Genomic DNA, 19533 nt, shown 5'->3' on the forward strand with positions numbered 1-19533 from the left:
ATGTCAGCAGTTTTGCACTGGTGTAACTGAGAGTGGGATTTAGCACCCATGACGTGGGCCTTGATATTCCTATTACCTTCAATGTGCCCTGAGGGTTGGGTTTTTGAGACAGGAAATTCCTCTAAATCAACCCACTTTCAGGAACAGTTTCAGTTTTGACAAAATGGTAAAAATGTTTCCTCAAAAAATTCTTGACCAACTCCACCCCAGGAGTTCAAAAAGCATGACTCAGGGCCCCCCAGGATGGTGAGAATGGCTGAAATCATGGGATTTTAAAAATAAAAAATGGGTTCTTTTTATTTGCTTACTGGTTTGGGGGCTTTTAGGGGTCAGGTTTGCAAGCTTTTCTCTGCAACAGTGGGATAGAAATGTACTTTTTTTTCTTCAAGTGAAAGCTGAGTTTCATATAATCACATGACTCCAGGAGCTGGGGATTGAAAGAAAAGACCAAATATCTTGAGACTCACAATCAAATCACGAGAGTTGGCAGCAAGGTTAATTCAAGATATTTGTTAGGAGACTCCATCCTGTCCTAGTGGAAATGGACAATGACTTGACCTCAATGATTCAGGTCTTCGCCACCTCACAGCTGGACTACCACAAAGTAATATACCTGGGCATGAAGTATTTAGGAAAGTCCAGCTAGTATTGATTTTGCAGGGCCATGGGGCAGTTCAGACCCATATCCCATTCATCCAACTCCCCACCCCCATTGGGGACTTCCGGGTTCAGCCCCTCTCTACCATGGATAAGCTCAGACGCTGAGTTCAGTCCGAATGACAAGAACAGACTCGATCCAATGGCCCCATTCAGCACTTCCTGGATTAGGGCTGGCTTTTAGGATATTCCTGTGGAAGTTGCCAGTGCCCCAGTCAGAGAGATCAGGGGAATCCATGGCTCGGGGCACGTGACACAAACCAGGGGAGGGTGTGAGCAGGCAGGGAGCCCTGGAGGATTATGAGCACTCCCTGGTGAGGAGAGCCTGTGCTGGGCACAGCCAGCCAAGCCATGTCTGACCCTGGAGGCATTCATGGCCATTCTGGCCCCCTACCCCAGACTGCCAAGACCCATGTGCCTCTCTTCCCCTGCACGTGCCCTGGCCTCCCCCGAGCTGAGGCAGGAATCCGGGCGGCCCCGTTTCCGCACGTCACCGCCTGGTGGAGCTGTGTGCTCAGAGCTCAGGGCTGGAGGAATGGCAGTGCCAGGGCTCACAGACAACAGGCTCCTGAGGACACAGAGCCTGAGAGCAGCTTTCCAGCCAGCAGCAGAGGTCACCTCTGCCCAGTGCCCCGAGCCCTGAGCTCTGGGAGTGCCTCACGCCTGCCTGGTGGGGCCCATCACCTGCCCAGCCCTCTCTACCACGCTGGAGCTGGGGCTGGCTCAGAGCAGACCCCAGGGAGCAGCTCAGGCTTCCCTGGCTCCCCGACGAGGGAACTGACCTGGGAGAAACATCCCGTTTCTGCTCCTTATCCCTTGTTCCCTGACCTGTTGGCTCAGGTCAGGTGCAGAATCGCTGGGGCCTGGGACCCGACCTCCCGGGGCAATGGATTCAGTCTCGATTGCTCTGCTGGCCGACCTGGATCCCAAGGCAAAGCCCCCTCCACCTCCAACTGCCCCCTGCACTCCCCCTCTGATAGCGTCACTTTAATGCAGGTGGGTTTTATTCATTGCTAGTGCGTAAATATGGGGACGTGGGGCAACCCTTTGCCTCCTGCCCTGTTTGCCAGCACTCTCAGCCCCTCCCCTCGGTCCCCAGGTAAGTACTTTGTACCATGCTAATGACTTGCTTCCACACCCCTTTCCATCCACAAGGATCCCATGGAATGGGGCAGCCTTAATGATGCTTACAACCTGGCTGGTGCTCATTGAGTCTCCACAGAGCCTATAGGGACTGCTTCCAGCAATCTGCACACATGGGGCCCAGTCTTCACTGGCGGCAGGATCGAGCCCCTGCATCACATTTTTGCAAAACTCTGCATGCCACAGAGGCCATGCGTTGCCCCATAAGATCTGGGTCAAGCTCTCCGGAGAGGGTTCGTGCAGCATGCAATGAATTGTAGTTTCTGCAAACAGCTGTGGGAGATGCTAGGAAAGTGGGGAGAATGGGCCTGATGAGGGGGAAGGGGAAGGAAGCCTGCCCCGAGCTCGAGCTCGGGAGGGATGGCTAATCTCAGATTTCCTGCCTTCAGCTCCTTTCTCATGAGCCTCGCCCCCAGGATCAAGACAGGGTTGGCAAGCCCCGGTGCGAGCAAGTCATGGGCCTAGTCCCTTGGTGACTGAATGAAGGACGAAACAAAAAAGTGAATGAAGAAGGAAGTGAGAGAGGGAGGGGTGTGAGGACGAGGGGAAGGTGACTTCCAGGGCATGGGAAAGGATGAATGAAGCAGCAAGTAACTGGAGGAATGAGTGAAATAGGGAAGGAAAGAAGAAACAGAGGTGATGTGGGGGCCGGGACGGAGACGGGGAGGAGAAATCCAGAGCAGGGGCCATCCCCAAGCAGGCTGGGGTTCCTCAGAGCTTCCCCTGGCATGTGCTTGTGTACAGGGGCCCCACAAAGCACAGATGGGGCCCTAGGGAGAATGGGTGAGGGAGGCAGGCAGCTCCTGGGAAGGGGGGCAGGAGGGGGAGGCAGCAGGGGTGACTGGCCTTTCCCCTTCAGGGTCTGGCTCCCTTGGCGCAGACAGGATGTCCTGTGGCTCATCGGGAGCTCAGTGTTGGTTGGGGGGAGACCCGGAGAGCAGCCTGCAGAAGGAAGCTGAGTGTTTCCTCCTGCACAGGCAGCATTGAGCAGTGGGGGAGGGAAGGGAATCAGCACTTACGGCCCCCAGGGCTGCACAGCAGGGGCACAGCCCTGACAGCGGTCCTTCCAAAGGGCTTCCTGCCCCGGCACCCCCCTATCTGTTACCCAGGGAGGAGATGAAGAGGGCCCAATGTCGCTGCAGCTCAGATTCTGCACCAGCTCTCCCCAGGCTGCTTCCACAGCATGCACCAAACGTGGTCACATCAGCCCAGTCCTTTAGCTCCTCTGCAGCCAGCTCCCATGCCCCATTCCCTCCCACAACCCCCGTGGGAGAGTGGGGGATGCATGTCGCTCTGCGTTCCCAAATGCAGCCAGGGCGCCTTCATCACTGCAGATAGGCCAATGGTGGCAAAGGCCAGGACTGGAGCAGATGTGAGATTCCCCCCCATGCAGTGATGCCTGCTGGGAGGAGATAGGGCTAATGCAGCTGTGAGAGCCTTTGTAGCTAGTGCTCCTGCACCATGCCCTGCAGTGCCGCCCACTGGGAGAGGCTGGGAATACAGAAGGTGCAGCTCTCCCTTCCTCGCCGCTCCCCAAGGTGCAAGAATTCCCAGCCATTCCCTGGAGCACACTTCTGGTTTTGCATCGCTACGCCATCCCGGCCGTGTGCAACCGCTGCTCCCGGAGACATGCGCTGCTTTGGGCGCCGGTGCTCGCCACGGGGCTTCTGGAGCGTGCCGGCACAGAGCCTGGCCCGAGATGAATGGGAAAGATAAAAAGAGCTGCTGACCGAGAAGGCTGAGTCAGCCAGCAGCTCCCAGCAGCCTGGGTCATGGCAACAGCTGCGCGAGCGGAAGCCGGGCATTCGCTCTGACGCTGACGTAGGCTTGACTGTGCCTCCTGCCACCAGAAGGAGAGCGGTTCTTTAATCCAGCCCCGTTCTGGGAGGGCTGCATTCAGGGTCGGCGGAGCCACTGCCCGGGCCTGGCCTCGGGAATAGAAGGAGGCCAATGTGTTGTGGGGTTTGTAGGTTTATTTCATTTCCCCAGTGATGCAATACTTTGGCCACGGTGTTTATTCGAACTCCGGGCACAGAGACATACATATGGGACTGCCGGGAAGCGCTATGGATTCCAAGCACGCAAGGTGACTGTGTGCAGTGGCGACCTCCTTTGTGCACTGTTTGTACCTGGTAATGGAAGCTGTGTGCAAACTGGCTTGAAAATCTGCCCTATTGTTTTGGGTAGGTAGAGAGCTTGGCAATAGCTGAACCCCCACATCCAAACAGCCCACAGCTGTAGGGGAACTTAGATGCAGATTTGTATCCAAATTTGGTGGGGGCCTCTTGTCTCTCTAGTGGGCCAGACACAGGCCTGGGATCCAAGCCCCAAGCCCTGGGAAGTCTGAGCTCGCACCCACGGGTAGTCCAAGGGGGTTAGTAAATGGGTCCAAGTGGAAAAGAAGGTTGAGTTCCAGGCAGTAGCTTCACCCCTTCTGCTACAGTCACTTTCCCAGCTGCGTCTGGCTTGCCAGGCGGGGCCCGGCTCCCTGTATCGGACACACTCTGTGACAGACCTGCCAAACTTTTGAAAGCTGAGCGCCCACAAGAGAGCGAAACCGACCGTGCCCCCCTCTCCCACCACCCTGCCATCTGCTGTCAAAGGCCGACTCATCTGAATGTGAATACCCCAGTTTGTCCTGCATGCCCCCACCTCGGGCCGTGCTGCTGTTCAGGGAACAGATCTGACAGGCAGCAGAAAACTATTTCTGGGTCACCCACGGCATGGGGTGGGGTCCTTTCTTTGGAGAGATTCTGTTCCCCTTCTTCAGCCCCAGAGGTGCTGTCCCTCATGTGATTCCATGGCCTGGTCCCTGCTCACAGTCTCTCCAGCATTACAGACAGGCCCTGGCCTAGCTTGGCTGCAGCGGTGAGGAAGGGAGCTCTGAGTGCTGGGATAGGAGAGGGGCTCATCCCCCGGCAGGCCTCCCCATTTCTGGAAAATAGGGTCTTTGGGAATCAGGCAGGCACCTCGGGGGAGGAGGGGAACGGCTCTGGCGAACGGAGCCAAAAACCTGTGTGACGACGCATGGTGAAAGCCAGTGGACTGAAGGGAGGCAGTGGCTCAGTGGCGTTGACCTGACGCAGCCCAGCTCCAGACTCCACCATGGTCTCCCATGTGCACATATGGGCTGTGGCTTCACACATGTGTGACTGGAGGATGGACGCGCCATGCTCTGTAATGCACACCCCAAAGCGCACAGTGGGCATGGCAGAGGGTTAGCACGTGTGCACACCTCCAGTCTCAGGCAGGAGCTGCATGTCCCCAGGAGACAGCGGGCAGCCTGCAGGGCTGACGGGGAGCCCTTAGTCAAGGACACTTGCAAAAATGCACCAACTTTCATCACCTTGCATCTCCCCTGGCCCCTCCGGACTCCCTGCCTTGCGCTCCCGCTACTGGCCGGAGCTGTGCACTGCATTCGCTCCTTCCCGCTCTGTTCAGCGGCTGGGGTTACCATCCCCGCTCCCTTTCCTGGGCCTGCATCACTCGCTTCTGACTCCTCAACAGCCCAGGCTGGAACAGGGGCACTGCCAGCGCATCAGCCAGTTTCCTGCCCCTGGCCCCAGTGCAGCACACTGCAAATCACTGCACAGCTCAGCGTCTTCCTGCGCCGGTGCATCACCACCACGCCCCTCCGAGCCGCACATGCAGGGCAGTGGGGGGCCGCTGGCACTGTGATGGGCCCAGCTCCCTGGTGCCAGAAGGATCCTGTCCCACCGGCAGCTCGGCAGGGGACCAGGCACTCTTGGAGCGCAGCCAGGGCCATTGCGTAACCCCAGACAAACTCGCATGGTGTAATCACACGGGCAGTTTCGCAATGCCTCCGGTGTGCCACAGGGCATAAGTGTCAAGCCCGGTGGAGTCAGGCCCCAGCCCTGTCGAGGCTGGTCACCAGACAGCTGGGCGAGCTGGTGTCTGGGTACCACTCTCCATCCCTGTAATGCCTGGGCACAATAAGAATCCCCTCCCAGGTCCTGTGCACGGCCATGCCTGCCTGAGTCAGACCCATCACCCCAGTGGCTACGGCACCAGCCCCTGCACATCACCAGGCGGGTCCAATTCTAGCCCCCTCTCACCAGGGGCGAGGCTTTGGTCATTGCACCCCGATGGTGCCCGTGTCTGACTTTAGAAACCCGCAGTTCTGGTACCAGCAACACCAGCCTGATGCCAGCACCAGTGTTCCCTGCTAGGTCTGTTCTTCCATCAGCAGGGTGCTTCCACACCCACCTCCACGTATACCCGGCAGCACCCCCGAGACACCAAGTCTTGAGACAGCCCCAGTCACACCAGGCTGCCTTCCTGCCACTGCCCTGGCCTCCTGGTGCCAGCAGGTCCAGCCCCTGGGGAGCTGGGCAATAGCTGGGCAGGGACAGCGGTGGTCCCGACTCCCTAGGAGAGGGGAAACAGAAGCTGCTGCTGATGCCCTGAGCCTGGAGTGAGCTCCTGACCCCGAGTGCGTGGGAACGCGCGTTGGGAAGCGGATGTAGGAGGCTGGGCGGGCGGCGTGGGAGCCAACTTCCCGGAGCAGGGAGGGGGCATTCCAGCCATCTGAGGAATGCGCTCCCTGTCCTGGGGCCCCGCCGGGCCGGCTCACAGTCCCCTCTGCTCTGCCCCTCGCTGGCTCCCGGCGCGAGGACTGCAGTGGGAATCCTGCCTCCCGGGGGCCACTGCCAGGGGCCGGCTTCTCTCCCACCCTCTCTCTGGTGCTGCAAGGCCAGTTCTAGTAGGCCCCGGGCCACTCCCTGCGCATCCAGCACCATTAGCCTCCTCCGCCCTGGCCCTGCCCCCTGGGCCGCATGCTCATGGAGTCCCTCCAGAACGAACGGCTCAGATCCTCCCTAGACCCTGCCTTCGGACTATGCCCCCCGCCCCCAAGCCCACCCCTGGCTCCCCCTCCTCCACCAGGAACTTCTGAGCCTCCACTTCAAAGCCCTCCACAGCTCAGCCCTGCTCACCCTGTCTGCCCCATGGCTACAAGGTGAGCTCCCCCTTCACTCTGCCCACAATGCCAGCCTGCTCACCCGCTCCTCCCTTCATGCTTTCTCCCATGCTGCCCCTTGTGCATGGGGATTTGGGGAACATCCCCTCCCGCTCATGCCTGCAGAGCTCTGGGCACTGCAGGGCTGGGGGAGGGAGCTGCTGGGACCACGGCTGCTGCTGCTCGTTGGCTAATTATACCAAGCCGCTGTGCATGCAGCCCACCTGGGTTTAACTATTCTGTGGTCACTGTTACCCCACCCTCCCTCTCCCCCTTCCCTGCACGTTAGTTTCACCCACTGTTAGGCCTTATTGTGAGCTCTTTGGGGCAGAGGTTATCATTCAGCACGTGTGTCCAGTGCCTGGCAAGATGGGCCCCGATCCAGACTGGCAAACGGGGCTGCTGGCAGAAGAACAGAGCTGTGGAGCCCCTCGAGGTTTGTGTCACAGCATCCCAGGGGACCCCTTACAAAAGTGGACTCTGGCCAGCTGCACCCCACAGCTCAGGATGGGTGCCCTAGGAAAGCCGTGGGGGGAATCCCAGGTGAGAATCACATTGAGAAGGAGAGTTTGCCCTACAGCTGCATGGGGATGTGAGTGTGTGAGATCACACCTAAGCAGATGGCTGGCTGGAAATGTCTGAGTTTGTTCTTGTGGCTGTGACTAAAGGTGCAGTAGTATGTGAATGCCGAGTGATGAGACTAATGGCATGTGGATCTGTTCATAATTGTCTATAGATGTGTGCACAGGGCTGCTCCTGGTGCGTGTGTATTAGTTAGGGTTGTGTGTATTAGCCAGAGAGAGATTCTGTGTGTATGTGCACACAAGTGTGTAAACACAGGGTTGGGTGCAGTAGTTGGTGTTACATGTACTGGCACATGTGTGATGAGCTCACTCCTCTGTGGATATGTGTGTGTGTTTTGAGTGTGTCCATGGAAACGTGTGCTCCGCTGGGGGGAGCTGGTGTTTGGCAGCAGCTGTTTGCCACCAAGTAAGGGCGGCATGTGGGCAGAGCTGAGATTAGGGATCGGTGGGGCCTGCCACACAGAACAGGGAAGTACTGAAGGAAAGAGACGGGCCACATGCCAGAACCGTGGTTGTATAATCCGCCAACCAGGCCACAATCCTGAGAGGTTCTGGTGTAGGGTTACCATACGTCCGTATTCTCCCGGACACGTTCGGCTTTTTGTTTCTTAAATTGCCATCCAGGAGGCATTTTTAAATATCTAAAAACGTTTGGGATTTTGCCATTATTATTTTTTCCCAAAGAAGAGTTGATCATTCAAGAAAGAGAGTGCATGTTGATCATTTGAGAAAGAGAGTGAATGTTGATCACTCGAGAGAGTGCCCGCTTTTTCCCCCTAGCTCCCAGCCCTTGTGCCACGAAACAGCTGTTTCGTGCGGCTGGGAGGGAGGGGGAGGAGGGGGAATGCGGCAAGCTCAGGGGAGGAGGCGGGTCCGGGGCGGGGATTTGGGGAAGGGGTCCAATGGGGCAGGGAGGGGGCGGAGTTGGGGCCAGGACTTTAGGAAAGGGGTTGGAATGGGGGCGGAGAAGGGGTGGGGAAGGGGTGGAGTTGGGGTGGGGCCAGGGGGCGCAAGCAAAGATCCCCTCCCCCGTGGAGTGTCCTCTTTTTTGAAAATTCAAATATGGTAACCCTATTCTGGGGCAACACAGGGGGCTTGGCTATTCGGCTTCCCTGTTTAAACAGTGCCTGGCTGCTGAACTCGGGTTACATCCAGAAAGGGCGACGCAAGCTGCTTCCTTCTCAGGAGCCAGCTCTAGCAGAGAAGGCTCAGGGCTGCGGGTTCTAGTCCTGCATCCATCAGTGACCAGCTGTGACCTCAGGCCAGTCACTGCTCGTCAGCTTTGCCATCTGTAAAATGGGCACAACAGCCACCGTGTCATTGGGAAGCTCTGAGATCCTACGATGGGCAAGACTCTAGAAACCCAGACTCGGCCTCCCCTTTGCTGTTTCTTTTCACACAGCTGCTTGTTCAGCAGACAGTGCAGGCCCAGATAGATGTCCCCCGGGCTCAGTGCCCAGGGCCTTGGGCCGAGCTTTCTTGGGGTGTTCATGCTTCTCCTAGCACTGCAGCTCTGGCAGTGTCAGGCCGGGTGGCCATGCCAGGCATTCTCCAGAGCAGCTGGGGTGGCTTTGCAGTATCCACGGACAGCTCTGGGAGTGAGGGATGTGAGGGATGAGCCTAGGGCTGCCTTTAGGGATGGGTCAGATGGGTCCATTGCAGTCCCGGGGCCGACAGCCCACCCAGGCCGCAGTGGGGCATGTGGGTTCAGAGCGCAGCAGAGGCCGTGCTGTGTTCTGTGCCCCATCCCGTATAGTCTTGCCTGGCCCTGGGAGCTGAGCAGAGCTGTACGGGTCGAGGCTCAGAGAGATGCCTTCCAAGAACGAGCCAGGGGCTGCAGGAAGTGGTGGTAGTGACTCCGGAGGGGGCTCTCTCCTGGTGCTAGGAGGCACTGTCTGACCTGGGGCCCAGCCCCTCCCTCGTTCCCAGAGATCCTGGCCCCTTTTGGGGAGGGATAGGAGCCCCGGCACCCTGGATTCCGGGTGACCCTCCACCTAGCTTCATCGCTGCTGCAGGCTCCATGTGACATGGGATTCTTCACTGCTCCTCCCAGCCCCCTGCTCCGCCACAGCCATGGGGCAGAGCCGCTACTGCCCCCCAGGCCTGACGAGGCCTACACACACAGGGCAACATCTCCTTCCCATGGAAACCAGTGGCAGACTCCACTGAGGGGATGGGACCTGGTCATGGATGCTGTACAAGGGGGACATCAGCTGTTAGTCACACGCTCGCCAACCAGCCTCTTTGCAATCCCAAGGCTGGCGCTATTAACACTGTGCCCTAGGAGGCAGTGGGGGGGCCAAAGGAGGGGGATGGGGCTCAGACTTGCCTATCCCCAGGGATGGGGCATTTTCAGAGGAGCTGCTCATGGGCAGAGCCGGGGTCAGCAGCACCAACAAAGCCTTCCTGTTGTCTGGCCTCCTCCATAGGGTTGTGGGGCTCCCCCGGAGCAGTGCAGAGGGGCGGGCACGGGTGCGAAGTGCTGCCGGCCCGTTGGCCAGTGTGCGAGAGACCGAGCCATTCCTTGCAGGGTCGGCACTAGGCAGAAGCAGATGAAGCAATTGCTTAGGGCCCCGAGCAGCTCAAGGGGGCCCCCCGTTTGCTTTTTATATGGGGGGGGGCATCCAATGGGCTAGCACCGCCTCTGGCTCTTTGCATAACCCTCCTGATGCAATACTGCATACCTCTGGCAAAGGCTTGGCTGCCTTTCGGAGAAGAGGAGGGGCTGCTCGGGCATGAGCTCAGGGAGAACAAGGGCCAGACTTTAAAAGGAGAGGAGAAGGGAAAGCACAAGGAGGGCGGGGGAGTGGAAGGCAAAGGCAAACTCAGGGCGGGAAGTGGGGAGTCCTACCCTGGAAAAGGCAGAAGGGTTTCCGCCCCTACCAGGCTTCTCCATTCCCCACCCTGTGCCCCTGCCCTGGCTCTTGTCTTCCCCTGTCTAAGCCACAGAGCAAAGGAAATATCTGCTCTCCTGAGTGCTGGACTTCAGGACTTCACTGGTAGGAGAGGCAGCGAGAGCAGAGGACTGAGCAACAGGACCCAGGAGTTCTGGCTCCTACTCCCAGCAGATCCCTCTGTGGCCCTGTGCTAGTCCCCAGATGCAGGCAATAACTCTGAGCAGGAGCTAGGGGTAGCGCAGCGCTTTGCAGGCGTGAGAGCAGAATCTCAGACCCCCGCGGGCACAAACGTGGCCACAATTCCGTGCTGAAAGTGGATGCGCAATTCAAGCGGTTGTATGTGCAAGTGACCAGCTAGAGGTTTAACTGGTTGTTTGCACTTGCCGTTGCGTCGATCCGGAGCTGGAGCAGGAAACGTGCATGCTGCTTAGGGGTGCACAGGCAGGGATTGGAAAACGTGTCCCCCAGAGCGCACTAGAGGACTGGTGTGAACACTCTGTGGTGCAGTGCTCTTGCTCCAGGTGAGGTCTGCTAAGAGGTGCAGTTAAATGAAGGCTTCCAGCCAGGGGACCTGGCTGGCTGGACATAGACACAAGCGTGCCCAGGGTGCACCCTAGGGGCTACCTTCCTTGTTCCACTTCTGGTAATGCCACTGCCCTGCCTTAATAAGGGCCTCACAGCCATGTCCCTCAGCCTGGATACCTGACACCCACAGAGCCTGGACTGCGCCATCCAGGAGTCCTGCTCCCAGCCCCACGGGGGATGGCTCGGGCACAGAGCAGTCCTCCCAGCAGGGCCGGGCAGTGGCTTGTATTTTTGAACATTGCATCTAAATTGTGTGGCCAACCAGGCCAAAATACAGGCTGCTTGCCAGACAGGTGCAGGGGTGGGGCAGGGTGGTAGGTATGTCCACAGTGGTACAGTGCCCCCCCTGCTTGTTCCCTGCGCTTTGGGGGGCAGGGAAAGCATGTGCGTCTCAGACCCACCGCTTGTGCCTGATGGTTCGTGGGGAGAAGGGGCAGTTTATGCCCGTCATCTGGTGCTATGATGGATCCCAAGCTCTGGCCAGCAAGAGGCGGTGTCTGAGAGAGGAGTGTGTCACGCTCTTGTAGAGCAGCTCAGCGGGGGTCCCCGAAGGAGGAGACCTTCCAAGTGCAGCCAGAGCTAGTGGCATGCCTGGGCCCAGGGCAGGCGGTAGGGCCTCTGCAGGGTGGTTTGGACTCTGGCGCTGTGCTGGGTTCCCTGCAGGGACAGGGCTCTTCGGGAGGCTCACGGGGTCGTTGTGGCATTTGGAGGGTGTCGCGGCCGGAGTGAGGAGCAGCAGCAGCCGTCGCAGACTCAGGTGCTGTCTGCACTGACCTGGAGGCGTGCTCGTGCTGCATGAACTCCCGCAGAGACAGCTCTCTGCTCTAACGGCCTCAGTGGAGACCGGGGCCTGGCATTTTTCCCGTGTGGTAGTTAGGGATGGTTGGCCTATTTCACAGCTGCCGGCAATGCTAATGGGATAAGCACCAGTGTGGGTGTCGGTGCAGGCAGGCTCGGCGTGGCTCTGGGGGGAGCGTTCAGTCAGTGAAGGGAACTGGCCGAGGAGCTGTAAAAGCAGGAGGTTCGCTAAGGTACTGACAAGGCTCCATGCTGCAGAGCGTATCCCTTCCCCTGGAGCCTGCCTGCCTCCGGCTCCCATCTGTGCTCCAAACAGCCACTGGCCTGATGCCTGAGCCCCGCCAACCTGAGCCAGCTGCCTCCTGCCATAGGGCCAGGCAGACAATCCACTCAGTACAGAGGAGACATGCAGTGTCCTGGACTCTGCTGAGACCCTGCTGGTGCTCAGTAACAGACCTCAGTGCAGCTGATTCTGGGGGACAGCTATTTGTGCTTGCCTTTGGGCCTGGGTTTCATGTGGTTTGCACAAGCAATGGGGGCCTATGGTCCCTCCTGGCAGGTTGGCGCTCCAGGGAATGTGCAGAATCAGAGGCTGGCCCTGAAAATCTGACCCACACATTTTTTATCCTTTCATTAAGGGGCCATTAGATTTTCAGTGTCACAGCCTGATCCGGGCAATGCCCAGGGCCGGGGTTTGGGCCCCACTGTCTGACCAGAATGAGACTGTTTTACTGACTTGGCACCATTGGCTGCTCCAGTGTGGCTGTGTGAACTAGTCATTGCGCTGCCGGGCTGCAGAGCCGGAGACAGAACAGTCCCCGGGGCATAACTCCTGCGCCCCCCTGTGGGCCAAACTCCCACTGACCCCAGCCGGAGTTTGCCTGAGTACCTGGGGAGTCGTGTTGTGGGGGGAGTTGAACAAAAAGGGCAGGGAACTGTCTAGTTACTGCTTGAGGCCTGGCTCTTTCGGTTCATCTCCTCACACCACAGTAAGGATGGATTCAAAACTACATGAGAACTTTTGGCCCAGTGGGTAAAGTGCTCTGTGCTACCAGTCACCTACCCCCGAGCACACAGTACTGCCATGCTAACGCCTCATGCTCACCTAGTTCTGACTCCTGCTGCGTAACACAATGACCGCAACATGCCACTGTAATCCCAGGGGTGCTCCCCGCCGCTGGGAACCACAACAGAACAGCTGAGCCGCCATGGGAAAAACATAACGCAAAGACCAACACTCGGCACCTGCCATTCCAGCACGGACCAGTAGGGGGAAGGAGCATTGTCCCCGCTTTGAAAAAGAGACACAAAGGGGTCAGGGACTTGCCCAAGGACCCCCCAGAGGGCCAGTGGCAGAGTTGGGATTAGAAGCCAGGCCTAGAATCTCAGCCAATGCCTGCTTCTCCTGAGTTGCCGAGGGAGAGCTCTCCAGAAGCCAGGCCTTTCTGGACCTTCTCACAGGCTGCCTGGGATTATGGGAGAATCTTCTGAAATCAGCCCTTCCCTAACCCAGGGTCGGACTGCTTGGGCTGGAGAATCCTCCCCTAATGGGGAGTCAGGGGCAGTTCCTTTCGGCTCTCCCAGCCAGCCCTATCTCAGCTCCCCCACTTCCTTCCCTGGGCGTTTTTCAGGATGTATGAGGCAGATACAAGTATTTCTATTGCACCCGGGAGCCAGAGACAGGAATGGACACCGTCATCCTGGGGCCTGTCCTGATGCTAAAGTTCTGCTTTCCCCACTGCAGCACTTTAAAGGCCGGGGACTCTGGAGGGATGTGGGGTGAGAACAGGGCACGAGGGTCCGAACCATCACTCGTTGCATGAACCAAGCAGGTGTTTGAGGTTCTCCAGGGTCCAGATGGGTTCTGTAGTTCCCTTTCCATGTTCGGATTTGGGGCAGGGCAGTGCCAGGCAGGTACCAGGAGAAAGGCAGGTCTGTCTGTCCATTGACATTGCACTTCTCATTGTTGAGCTTGTGTTTGCAGCATTTCTGTCCCCAGGTCTGGAAGCAGGAGCGCTGGCAATCTCACCCTCGCCCTGGGATGTGTCTGGCCCAGATTTACAAGGTTGAGAGTAGGAGAGAGGAACCCTGGAGGCATTTGGAGCCAAGCTCTGCAGCTGAGCCCTGGCTCTGTAACGGGCTGAACCAAACCAGGCTTCCGACGCGGATCTGGACCTGAACATTTGAATCATTTGCTCTGCCCAGAGTCAGGAGGCCAGACGCCCTGCACTGTACCGTGGCTGTCATGGACCCGTGACCATGACTGCGTCTGCGGCTACCCTAGGGGGATTCCGGAATAGGGTGTTCAGGGGAGCGTAAGTAGTTACTAGGCACCCGAGCCTCGGGCTGGCAGTGGGCATTGCCCGGGCGTAAAGGTCTGAAGGCTTGTGATGGGACAGCAGGCACTGCTAGCAGCCTGATCTCTGGTGCCCCTTAGGTAGGTGTTTCCCCCAACCCACCCAAGGCCTCTCCTCTGGTCTATTGGATGTCACTTCCAGGCCGCCGTGGCTGCAGGCAGGGACATCCTGGGACAGGCTGGTACTCTGCAGGCAGGGCTGAGCGGGGCGAGGCAGCCCTGAGAGCCCCACTCACTAGCCTGTAACTGGGCCCTGCTGGGGCTGGTGTCAGCTCCAGGCATGCGGCATTAATGAGTTTTCTCTGCTCTCAGGCAGCGAGTGGGCCGGCTCTTCCTGTCTGGTGGGGAAGGGAAGTTCCACAGATGTGTGCTCACGCCACATCTCCCCACCTAACTACAAGCTGGACAGCTTCTAACTACACCAAACTCGTCTCCCCGCAGGTCTCAGCCCCCATCCTGTGTGCCCTGGATAATCCCTTCTGCTCAGGTCAGTCCAACAACGACCTTGCAGCATCCAGGGCAGGGCAGTGCTCAGAAATGCACGTTCTGGCAGCATTGCCTTGTGGGATGCCTCGGTTGCCCATGCCAGGGTGCCCAGCCTTGCTGCTGGGAGCAGGGGCTTTGGGGTAGCTTGCAAATCAGCAGCACTGCATTGTGGAATGGGGCTACGGGGAGCAGCTGAGCTGTTGAAATTGCAAAGGTTGCGGCTTCCCATCTGCACCAGGCGATCAGACGCTGTGCTGATAGGCCTGTATACAGCCGTGAGAGGAGAGAGAAGAGGCCGTTGTCAGTGTCACAGATTCTGCCACACCTGAGCTAGAGACCTCGTCCCCCTGGCCGGCTGACGGGTGGGCACATGGTGCCATGCTGGAGCTGCAAGCTCAAGGCATTGCAGCCGGCAGTTTGTGGCAGTGGCTTGTCTCCTGGGCCTGGCTACACCCAGAGAGCCCAAACCAGAGCCTGCAGGAGCTGCCCAGGACAGAGCACACCCGCTGGGAGGCCACAGAGCGACAGCAGTGGAGAGACACTTCCTTGGTGAGCATGGGCTGCATTCCAGACACAGGACAGGGCGGAGGGGAGCCAAGCAGCAGGACTTTCTATTTCACCAAAAACGAAACGGGAGCCTGGACTTCCCCAGGGCTTAAAACGCTGCATAGTCTCCGAGGCCATTTGTGGCCAAACCTGGCAGGGGTCCAGCCTAAACAGGTTTGAGGAAGTAGAGGGGTTTCCCAGCTGCACCCATGCCCGCCCTGGCAGCCATCACTGCTTCCCTGAACAGGAGAGGGAAAGGAGAAATCACACCTCAGGCAGGACTCTCCTGCACCTGGCAACACACCAGGTAGGAGCTGCGTGGTGCCCAGCCTCAACTCTTCTAGTGCTGCCTGGCTGCCTTCCACTGTCGGACTCAGCCCTCTGCACTGGCCTGCAATGAGCTGGGGCTGCACAGACCCCCCTTGGAATCCCAGACCTTAGATGCATCATTTCCCACAGCTGCTAGAACAAGCGACGCTTCTGCACTTTCCTGGAATCCAGCTGCTCAGAGGGCAAGTCTCAGTCACTGCCAGCTGCCCAGCCAGGATGGGACTGGAGGCACCTGCCCCAGCGTTCTCTTTGGCTGGAACGCTGGGCCCTGGCGGGTCAGAGGTGCAGAGCAGAGCAGAGCAGCGTCTGCCTGGGGCCCCTGGGAACCACACAGAAATACTGCACCATGCACCATCCACGTGGGCCCAGCACTTCACCTTCCGCACACAGATTCTGGTGCTGCAGCAGCACCAGAACTGTGGGAGGAGGCCAGAAACCCCATGCCAAACCCCCGAGGACAGGCGAACGCTGAGCAAGGTTTGTGGTTTAGGAGGGGGAGGAGGGAGCCAGCCCAGCTCTGTCTCTCCTTTGTCAGGAAGGAGCCATCTGCTGCCTCCTGCCACCCCTCCCCAGTGGGATTCCCCTCCTGGAGGAATGACGACTTTCCCACTGACAGCTCAGTTCCCGGTAACAGCCCTGATGAGGCCATTTTCCAGTAAGGGCTAGAGGCAGCAAAAACACTTTCTCTGATAGACATGGCAGAGAGAGAGCAAGAAATCAGTGGACATCCCGGGCACCTGTGACAGACTCCCTACCTGAGACACTCACTCTCCTGCCACATCCACCTGCCCCTTAACATGGGCGGTGGGGAGGGAGGGCCCGGACCAAAGCCCCAAATCAAGGCACCCTGAATCCTGGGGAAGACCCACATCTTGACCGCATGTCTGTTTTTAAAGGTCTAGGGTGCACTGGAAGGCAGTAGAAAGACAGCATGGCGGGGGCGGGGTGGGGGGGTGGGGACCTGAAGGAATCTAGTTGGTTTGGATTGTTCTGAGTTAGACTTCCTGAGACCTAGCATCCCTGTGCACCGTCAGTGAGCACTGGCTAGGCACGGCAGGCTGGCTTCCTGCTGATCTCACCCGCTGCCCCAGCTGGCCTCTGCATGGGCACCCTGCCCCTGTGCTCTCCCAGCCCTCCTGGGTCCACCATGAGCCCACAGCAGCTCCAGCCCATCCTGGGCAGCGTAATGGGACTCGAATGACAAAGAGTTAAAGGAGAGTAACGTAATTCATGCCAGTCAATGTGGGGTTATGGGAAACAGCCTGTCAAACTCACTTCATATCTTTTTTGGTGGAAATTGCACATTTGGCTGACAAAGGTCATTGATATAATAGGCCTGTTTGACTTGGGACCACACAACATTTGGATTAAAAAAAACTCACCTGTGATATCAAAATCAACATGGCGCATATGGACTGGATTGCTCACTCAGAGGTCTCAAAATGTAACCGTAAATGGAGACTCATAGCAATGTCAGGCTGGAAGGGACCTGGAGAAGTCAACAAATCCAGCCCCTGTGCTGCAGCAGGACCAAGCAAACCTAGATCATCCCTGACTGGGATTTGTCCAAGTGGTCTTTAAAAGCGCCAGTGACACGAATTCCACAGCCTCCCTTGGAAGCCTGTTCCAGAGCTTCACTGGCCTGAGAGTTAGAAAGTTTTCCCCAATATCTCACCTGAATCTCCCATGCTGCAGATTAAGCCCATTACTTCTTGTCCTGCCTTCAGTGGACGTGGAGAACAATTCATCACCGTGCTCTCTAGAACGGCCCATTGCGGATAGGAAGGCTGTGATCAGGCTCCCCTCGGTCGTCTTTTCTCAAGACTAAACATGCCCAGTTTTTAACCTTTCCTCATCAGTCAGGTTCTTGAAACCTTTGATTGTTTTTGTTGCTCTCCTCTGGACTCTTTCCAATTTGTCCACATCCTTCATATAGTGCAGTGCCCAGAACTGGATACAGGGCTCCAGCTGAGGCCTCCCCAGTGCCCGGTAGAGCAGGACAATTACTTCTGGTGTCTTCTGTACAACTCTGCTGTTAACACACCCCAGAATCATATTAGCCTTTTTTGCAGCTGCATCACATTGACAACTCCTATTCAGGTTGTGGTCCACGATAACCTCCAGATCCTTTTCAGCAGTACAACCATCTAGCCAGTGATTCCCCATTTCGTAGTTACGCATTTGATCTTTCCTTCCTAAGTGAAGTGCTTTGCACTTGTCTTTATTGGATTTCATGTTGTTGATTGAATTCAGACCAATTCTCCAATTTGTCAGGGTCATCAAGTGGGTGACAAAACCATCACTGATGACATTTGCAATTGACACAAAAATTGGGGGAGTGGTAAATAACAAAGAGGACAGGCCACTGACTCAGGCCTGGGTGGCTTGGTAAGCTGGGTGCAAGCAAACAATATGCTTTTTAATGTGACTAAATGTAAATATGCACACCTACGAACAAAGACTGCCAGCCATACGTACATGAGGGGGGACTCCACCCTGGGAAGCAGTGACTGGAAACGATTTGGGGGTCCTAGTGGATAATCAGCTGAACATGAGCTCCCAGTGCGATACTGGGGCCAAAAGGGCTAATGCAGACCTGGGACGCATAAACGGGGAAATCTCAGGTAGGAGCAGAGAAGTTATTGCACCTCTATACAATAACAGCTGGAATCCTGTGTCCAGCTCAGCTGCCCACAATTCAGGAAAGCTGTTGATAAATTGAAGCGGGTTCAGAGAAGAGCCATGAGAATGATTAAAGGATTAGAAAACCTGCCTAATGGTGATAGATTCAAGGAGCTTTATCTGTTTAGCTTAAGAAAGAGACAATTAAGGGGTGACTTGATCACAGTCTATAAATACCTACATGGGGAACAAATATTTGAGAATGGGCTCTTCGGTCAAGCAGAGAAAGTTATAACATGATCCAATGGCTGGAAGCGGAAGCTAGATACATGCAGATGGGAAATAAGGAGTAAAATTTTTAACAGTGAGTAATTAACCTTCGGAACAATTTACCAAGGGGCGTGGTAACACCAGACTGGATGTTTTTCTAATAGATTTGCTCTAGGAATTATTTTGGGGAAGTTCTCTGGCTAAGGTCCCTTCTGACTTTTGGAAATACTGGTCCTGTCCCAACATGATGGCTCTCCCTCTTCTCAAGGGCTCCCTGCTGCTCATCTCCAGTTCCCTCTGTCCTACAGCCTGCAGGGCTTAGCCAGGAAGATAGTAGCAAGCCCTGATAGACTGCCCTTCTGGGAGGGAAATCCGCTCCCTGCTGCATTGTGAGATTCCAACTCTAGGGTTTGACTAGTTATCAGCTGAGTGCAGCCATGAGACTCCAACCACGAGCGGCTCGTCCCCAGGGCTCTCTGCTGCTGTCCTGCAGTCAAGTCGTCATTTTTGCTGTGAAGTCACCAGCACCGGCCCCTGCCCAACATGCTTTCAAGCCTCTGCTGAAGTTTCTCTCTGACTCACTACATCTGTTTGTTCTTCACCTGCAACACAGTGTCCCCCTCGCCCCTCACATGAGAGTAGGGATGGGCTCCAAACACCCCTGAAGCCTGAAGAGTCTAACCCCAAATCGGGAGGTGCTCAAAAGCCAGTTCTGGGTCCACTGTTCCCTCTAAGATGTGTGCATGTGTGCGCGCACACAGATCCTAAACCCCACGCACATGGCGAAACAGCGCGCGCACAGAAATTTGCACAGAAGCACTACAATTTGCACAGAAGAATTTTTTTGCGCACATGGCCTGTCAAAAATTAGAGGGAACATTGTCTGGGTCCCTATCTGGCAGCTTGGGCCCCATCATTGTGAAGTTTCAGCCCTACCATAGCATGGCAAGAACCTGCCTAAGCAGGGCCTGGTAAAGCCTCCTACAGCACCAGGCATCTACTGGCTTCTCCACTTACCCAGTAACTCCAGCACTTAACAAAAGCTCTGGAGGAAACAAGCCCTTCTACTGGCATGGTCCAGCAAACTGGGCAGGCAGGAGACCGGGCTTATCACAGGCTCTACCATTGACCCACAGGGTGGCCTGGGGCAAGTGGTTGCATTTTTATGTGCCTCAGTTTCCCCAATCTGGGTGTGGGGCTAGTCATGCACTTAGCAAGCCACCTTCATAACGTGCACTGAGTCTATGGATGGAGAGTGCTAGCCCAGTACCATACTATTTA

The sequence above is a fragment of the Dermochelys coriacea genome, chromosome 13 (genome assembly GCF_009764565.3).
Source record: "Dermochelys coriacea isolate rDerCor1 chromosome 13, rDerCor1.pri.v4, whole genome shotgun sequence".
Lineage (NCBI taxonomy): Eukaryota > Metazoa > Chordata > Testudines > Dermochelyidae > Dermochelys > Dermochelys coriacea.